At 53.4% G+C, this 7,689-nt stretch overlaps 1 pseudogene; it reads right to left on the bottom strand.

Annotated features, from left to right (window-relative positions):
- Positions 1–6,052: 6,052 nt before the first annotated feature.
- LOC123604225 lies at positions 6,053–7,482 on the bottom strand (annotated as a pseudogene).
- Positions 7,483–7,689: the final 207 nt, after the last annotated feature.

The raw sequence follows: 7,689 nt of genomic DNA on the forward strand, positions 1-7,689 counted from the left end.
AACTCCCTCCCTCACACTCGCCATCCCCCTCTGAAGCCCAGAAGGGAAAGAAAAAGAAAACATCGACTGCCTGCCTGCCTGCCTGCCTGCCTGCCTGCCTGCCTGCCTGCAGTATACTATTCTACGTGTTGCCTCACCTATGAACACTGGAAACACAACTCGCATGCCAAAATTCCCATCCTTGTAAAAGCGAACGGTTCGGGGGCACCTGGGTGCCTCACTCACTCGGTAAGGTGTCCGAGTCTTGCCTCAGGTCATGATCTCGGGGTTCTTGAATTTCAGCCCCCACATCTGGCTCTGTGCTGACATCTCGGAGCCTGCTTGGTGATCCATTCTCTCCCTCCCTACCCCCTCTCTGCCACTCACTCGCTCAACTGGAATGAATGCATACGTAATAAGTAAATAAATGTATATGTGTGTGTACACTTCAGCGGGCTCTTAGTCTACTACTCACAAAGCTATGGGACCATCACTGTTCACTCCAAACTATTTCCATCACCTCAAAGAGAAAGAAACCCCACGCCCCCCTCTTCCTCTCCCCCCCCCCCCCAAGTACCTTCCACACTGACTCGAGGTTTCTCAACAGCCTTGCTAGCCCTGCAATGTTTCCAAACACTGGTGCTCCCCAACCTCCCCCCCCCCCCCCCAAAGAACTCCCCTAATTCAGGCACTTCCTGGTTGTTCCAACACCTGGAACGGCGCGGGGGTGGGGGGGGGGAGGAGGCGAGACTGCTGTGTTGGGGGGGGAGGAGGCGAGACTGCTGTGCTGGGAGAGTGGGGGGGGGGGAGGCGGCACGGGACACAGAAGCACTCTGAATCCCCTTCCCTTTGCCTCTCTTCCATCTGGGGTTTCCTGAGGTGTATCCTTTGACGCCATCACTCATCTATGAGAAATGAGAAAAAGAGGACCGAACGTGCCTAGATCGTTTTCGATAGCCTGACACGCATACCCACACGCACGCCAAAAGAAACAAAAATTACGATCCGCTGGAAGGTCGAACGACGGCAGAGTGGTGCGATGAATGACGCTACACTCACACGATACGAGAGAATGCGGCTGTTACAGATTATGTTGGCAGAGAGGTGTTCGTAGCACGGGAATCCGCTTGTGGTGTTCCGATACTTCGTGACGAGCGGTGGGAAACCTTCTACGTACGGTGAGCTCTCTTGTGTCCGAAGACACCGAATCATCATTTCATAAGGCTACGGGTGGTGAAATCGCTCTGACTTGCAACTTCTTACCCCCCTGTGTTGTTCTCCGTGATTGCATTTCAGCTTCCTCCCTTATCCGAGCCAACGACCCTACCTGGTTTTTATGTATTTATTTGTTTTTAAAGAGATGAAGGACGACATTGCGTCCTAAACGGAGGCAGAGCTTTGGCTACTGGTCTCAGAAACGATGATTGTCTCTATTTGTATGGATCCGCCTGACTTTTGCCTCTCACGCCTTTCCTCTCGCTGCATAACATCTTAAGATGAAGGGAGCCTGCTCAGGTGGGACCGCCGCTTGTGGAAAAAGTCATCGGGGCAAACTAGTGAAAGCAGCGTCGATAAAAGATATGTTGCGGGTTAGACACATATGCCCGTTTCATCCCCACCCCCCCATCGATCAATCACTTACTCCCCTTTGATGCCACGTTTTGTTTATTCCTGTATTTCTGGATGGGTTTTCAAAGATTTTATTGTAAGTCAGCGCTGCATCCAGCGTGGGACTCGAACTCACAACCCACGAGATACAGTTGCACGATCCACCACCTGAGCCAAACAGGTACCCTGATGCCACCTTTTCTTTCTTTGCCTCCCTGCCGGCCTGCCTCCCTCCCGGCCTGCCTGCCGGCCGGCCTGCCTCCCTGCCTGCCGGCCGGCCTGCCTCCCTCCCGGCCGGCCTGCCTCCCTCCCGGCCGGCCTGCCTCCCTGCCTGCCGGCCGGCCTGCCTGCCTCCCTGCCCGGCCGGCCTGCCTGCCTCCCTGCCTGCCGGCCGGCCTGCCTGCCTCCCTGCCTGCCGGCCGGCCTGCCTGCCTCCCTGCCTGCCGGCCGGCCTGCCTGCCTCCCTCCCGGCCTGCCTGCCTGCCTCCCTCCCGGCCGGCCTGCCTCCCTGCCTCCCTCCCCGCCTGCCTGCCTCCCTGCCGGCCGGCCTGCCTCCCTCCCTGCCGGCCGGCCTGCCTGCCTCCCTGCCGGCCGGCCTCCCTGCCTGCCTCCCTGCCTGCCGCCCTGCCTCCCTCCCTGCCGGCCGCCCTGCCTGCCTCCCTGCCTGCCTCCCTCCCGGCCGGCCGGCCTGCCTGCCTCCCTCCCGGCCGGCCGGCCGGCCTGCCTCCCTCCCTCCCTCCCTCCCTCCTGGCCTGCCTGCCTGCCTGCCTGCCTCCCTCCCTGCTGGCCACCCTGTCTTCCTCCCTCCAGGCCTGCCTGCCTCCCTGCCGGCCGCCCTGCCGGCCGCCCTGCCGGCCGGCCGCCCTGCCTGCCTCCCTCCCGGCCGGCCGGCCGGCCTGCCTGCCTCCCTCCCGGCCGGCCGGCCGGCCTGCCTCCCTCCCTCCCTCCCTCCCTCCTGGCCTGCCTGCCTGCCTGCCTGCCTCCCTCCCTGCTGGCCACCCTGTCTTCCTCCCTCCAGGCCTGCCTGCCTCCCTGCCGGCCGCCCTGCCGGCCGGCCGGCCGGCCTGCCTGCCTCTACGTCCAACTAAAACATGAAATCTGTGATGTGGGAGCTGTAGCCATCTGGTTCTTCCTATATCCCGATCACAGACCAAAGAACGGTCTTTGCCATAGATTAGTGTTTTCAATAAATCTGTTCGATGGCTATCGATAAAGGAAATTGTCAACTTTTAACGGCTGTGGACCCTGCTCCTGGGCACCCAGGGAAGCTAGGCTTTAACATTTACCAAGCTCCAAATGACCCTGTCAAACCCCAAAGCGTGTGCTCTGTTTCTGCCCTGAGCACACGTTGCGTGACCGCTTCATTTAAATGAACAACAACAACAAAAATGGATCCAAGGGGTGACTTGGCTGGCTGGCTCCCTCAGCTAGGTCAGGGGAGCGGGTGACTCTTCATTGCCGGGCTGTGAGTTCTGAGTTCGGGCCTTATGTTGGGTGTGAAGAGGACGTAAGAGCAAAACCAATCGATCAGTCAGTCAGTCAGTCAGTCAGTCAGTCAGTCAGCTGAGAATTAAAAAGGAGCCTTCCAAACATACAGATGAGAAAATGGAAGAAAACCTCCCTGGGTCCCCAAAGATTAAAGTCATACAGCTTTGCACATACTGAAAACAGAAAATAAACCCTGTAAAAATTTTCTGCCGTGTCTTTCGTCATTATACCTCGCAACAACAACAACAACAACAACAAAACAACAACAACAACAACAACTACTCCTCTTCCTCCTCCTCCTCCTCCTCCTCCTCCTCTTCCTCCTTCATCCATTCTATTTAAGAATTCCAGGGGCGCCTGGGTGGCGCAGTCGGTTGAGCGTCCGACTTCAGCCAGGTCACGATCTCGCGGTCCGTGAGTTCGAGCCCCGCGTCGGGCTCTGGGCTGATGGCTCGGAGCCTGGTGCCTGTTTCCGATTCTGTGTCTCCCTCTCTCTCTGCCCCTCCCCCGTTCATGCTCTGTCTCTCTCTGTCCCAAAAATAAATAAACGTTGAAAAAAAAAAAAAACTTAAAAAAAAAAATAAAAAAAAAAAGAATTCCCAACACTGAAAACTCTTATAAAGACCATCCAAGCACGGGACACAGAACTGCATTAGACCACATTCTTATGGCTACCTGACAGACATTAGAACTTCCACCCTTCGTGGTGACACCCCGAGCTCACTGGTGAGCTCTGCTTCCGAGTACTCCCGTGAAGCACACCACAAGCTCGGTCCGTGTTCACGGGACCACACTTAACAGATCGGGAACGGAACAGAACACACACCATACGGCGTTCACAGCAGCTGACGGAAGGGCAGGGGAAATGCAAGTACCTCACACATCCAACTGATGGGGTTCTCTGAGAACAAAACTCTCTTTACGTCTTCCAACGTCTTCCAACGGGTGTGGATGTCCTTTGGATGCAGAAAACATTCGCACGTCATTTGCTATCGTTGCTCTCGGCACGCTCTTGCACCGAGGCCGAGGGACTGAGAGATGCGTCTCCCCAGTTTAAAAAAAATCTATCCATCGTGTGCCACCGCCACTGAGTCTCTGCACGCACTCTCTCCTTTTCTCACTCACACTAGCCTTTCGTACTTTGGCACCGCTGTCGGTCGAACACGAGGATCGGAAAACATAAGGTTTCAGAAGTTCAAACAGCCTTCTGGTTCCATAGCACACCCTTGCGTTCGCGAAATACAGCGTAGTGGATACAAATGGGACACCCAAGGTCAAAGTCACAGCCTGTATGGTGGGAAGACGAATTCCAGAGTGAGAAAGCACGTAGACGGAAATATTCCTTCCTGTGGCAGAATATTTACAGCACTGCTTTCAATGAGGTGCTTCTCCCGTAAACATTGGAAATGAGATGAACGGCACAGATTCAACGAAGGCTTCATACTGTACTTCTGCATAGGGAGGGAGACAAGTGTCACAAACTACAAACGAAAGCAAAAAGACCAAACACTGTGACACCATGATCTCCAAAAAGGAGGTTTTCCTGGGGGTGGGGAATTAATGTGGTGGGGTTCCAATTAAAACAAGGAAAAAAGAATGTACTTATAATGAATGGTTTCCATAGGGAACACGCACAAAGAATTCACTTGACGAGTCCAGGGATACACTATTACAGGAGAAATCCTTTGATGTCCATTGTAGCCTGTGTGTGTGTGTGTGTGTGTGTGTGTGTGTGTGTGTGTGAGAGAGAGAGAGAGAGAACGAGAACCAATCAGGCAGTTGGTTCGCTTTCAAACACCTGATATCTCGACCCTTCATGTAACAAAACTTCTAAAAGTCCTTTAGCTTTGCCTCTCTTTCTAAAGAAAAATGTCAAAAATAGTGGTGAATATACTCCACGCTGAACGTACTGATTCTGAAAACTCTCAGTACGGATGGGTTTTAGAATACACTTAACCATGTGTGGGGTGCTTGGTTGGCTCCGTCAGTTAAGTGTGTGACTGCGGCTCGGGTCATGATCTTACGGTTTGTGGGTTCGAGCCCTGCACCGGGCTCTGCGGACAGCCTGGAGCCTGCTTCGGATTCTGTGTCTCCCTCTCTCTCTGCTCCTTCCCCTTCCCACTCTGTCTCTCTTGGTCTCTCAAAAATAAATAAATGTTTAAAAAAAAAAAAAGAAAGGAAAGAAAGAAAAGGAGAGAGAGAGAGAGAGAGAGAGAGAGAGAGAGAGAGAGAAGAGAAGAGAAGAAAAAAAGAAACACACTTACCATGTGTTTAGAAAAATTTGAATTCCTACCAGTCTATACCTGCCCCACTGTCTAAATTCCCCAGCTGGAAGATTTAGAATCCGTGCTTGAGCCAAAGCCTCCAGGAAAACCGCTGCCTGACTCTGCATTTGATGCGGGTCCCCAACCGATGGCCACACCTGATTTAGAACCACCATCGGAGTTCTTTCCAGAACCAGGGACCCGAGGAGGTTCCTCAACACATGACACATAGAAGTACCCTACGACCCAGCACTTTCACGACTAAGTACTTAGCCAAAGGATACAGGTCTGCTGTTTCCAAGGGGCACACGCACCTCGGTGTGCATAGCAGCACTATCAACGGTAGGCAAAGTATGGAAAGGGGCCAGATGTCCATCGACGGATGAATGGATACAGAAGAGGCGGTATCCATCTAACAACAGAGCAGTGCTCGGCCACCAGAGGGAATGAAGTCTTGCCATTGGCAAGTACCTGGATGGAACTGGAGGGTGTCATGCAAAGTGACATTTGTCCCTCAGAGAAACACATGTATCACAGGACCTCACCCGTGTGAGGACCTTCACTTCCCAAACAGAGGAACTCGGGAAGGGAAGGGAGGAAGGGAGGAAGGGAGGAAGGGAGGAAGGGAAGAAGGGAAGGAAAAATAACATACAAACAGGAAGGGGGACAAAAACGTAAGAGGCTCTTCCCTAAGGGGAACAAACAGAGGGTTCCTGGAGGGGGTTGTGCCGGGGCGGGGGCTGAAAGGGTGAGGGGTATGAAGGACTCTCCTCCTGAAACCACTGTTGCCCTATAGGCTAACTACCTTGGGGGTCCATTGAAAAAATAAATTCAATAATAATATCAGAGAGGGCGAGGGCGAGGGCTCCCTGATCATCTGCAAATGTGACAGAGGGAAAGTCCGGGAACCGTTTGGGAATGAAGCTGTCTACCGCTTCTCAGTCCTGGCAAAAGAACTGCTGCAGCTTATAGGCAGTCACGTCCCTCTGTAAGGCACCCGACAAACGCCTTCCTGCTTCTCAAAAGCTCATCTGGGCTTCGATGAGATTCAGGAAGTTTGCAGTCAGTCACACCATCGTTCCTCGATCGCATGACTTTCGCCTGGGTTTCCTATGACGTCACACGAACACAGCCAAAGCCCTTTGAAGGACTAGTGTGAATCTCTTTCCTGTCCTGAACCAGAAGAACCTCTCCAAAGCTACCAAAATATTCTTTCAGATCCTGTTCGGTGGTTTTCCACGGGAGAACCAACCCTCTTAAATCGGACGTTTTCTGGATGGCTCTCTTCACTTTCACTGCTGAAGAAGCAGGCATCTGTCTCGTCCCTTTTTCTGTGGCTATCTTTGGGATACCGGACGACTATCCGCTACCGGATTTCCCCAGCCAGCATCAGGGATGTGCAGAATGTCTTTGACCGGCCGGACACCTCTCATACACTGAGACGCTGGATTCCGGTAGTGCAGTCCACGTGCTGCCGACAAACTGGGCTGTCACCGGGGACAGCAGCACTGTCCCATCGTCTTCCGATGGCATTCCAATGGGCTCGTCATTCTCATCTTTGGTCACCCGAGTACATTCAGACACCTGCTCTTATGTCTCCGCTAGGCCGCTGCTAGGAAGCCTGACAGGGAACCCGAAGCAGCGAGGGATCCAGGAGCAGCCCAGCTACTGCTTCGCTCCCGCGAAATGGCCGCCTTGGAACGCTTTACGGAAGAGGAAAAAAACACCACCATTTAATAACCTTGCTCTAAGTGTGGAGAAAGCAACCACCCATCCCCAAAAGGAAACTTCGGCAGGCTACACGCATAGGACATATGGAGCCTATGCTTGCAAGTGCTTACTTATGTGGGAACATGGAAGGGTCACCTGAGTCCCTGATGGCCCAGATGGGGTCCTTTGGAGGTGTCTGAAGGAGTTTTCTCGTGTGCTCCCTTAGAGAAAGCTGGCCGTGAGACGACGTGGCCAGAAACTAGGAAGCCCTTTGGTTCCATCAGCGAAGCCCCGACTTTTGGGGAGGAACGGACGCTCACGGAGATATCCCGGGCCACATTTGGTTTGTGGGTTGCTGCAGCTTTTGGCTTCTTTGCGCCAAATTGGCTGTGTTCTTATTGGAAATGGAAAACACCTGCGCGATGGGATCCATCCGCGGTAATGCTCTCGTGCGATTGGATTTGTTTTTACAAAAGGGGGAGATTTGACCATCGGGTCTTTCGTGTCCTCTCCACAAATAGGAGTGAAACAAAGGCTGATGTTGGTTTGCATCTTGTTTGTGGATCTGTGGCCACAGGTGTTATCCATGTGAGATGTTTTCTCTACCTCTGGATGCTATTGCTAACACCAATTTGTACAC

The sequence above is a fragment of the Leopardus geoffroyi genome, chromosome E1 (assembly GCF_018350155.1).
Source record: "Leopardus geoffroyi isolate Oge1 chromosome E1, O.geoffroyi_Oge1_pat1.0, whole genome shotgun sequence".
NCBI classification, from domain to species: domain Eukaryota; kingdom Metazoa; phylum Chordata; class Mammalia; order Carnivora; family Felidae; genus Leopardus; species Leopardus geoffroyi.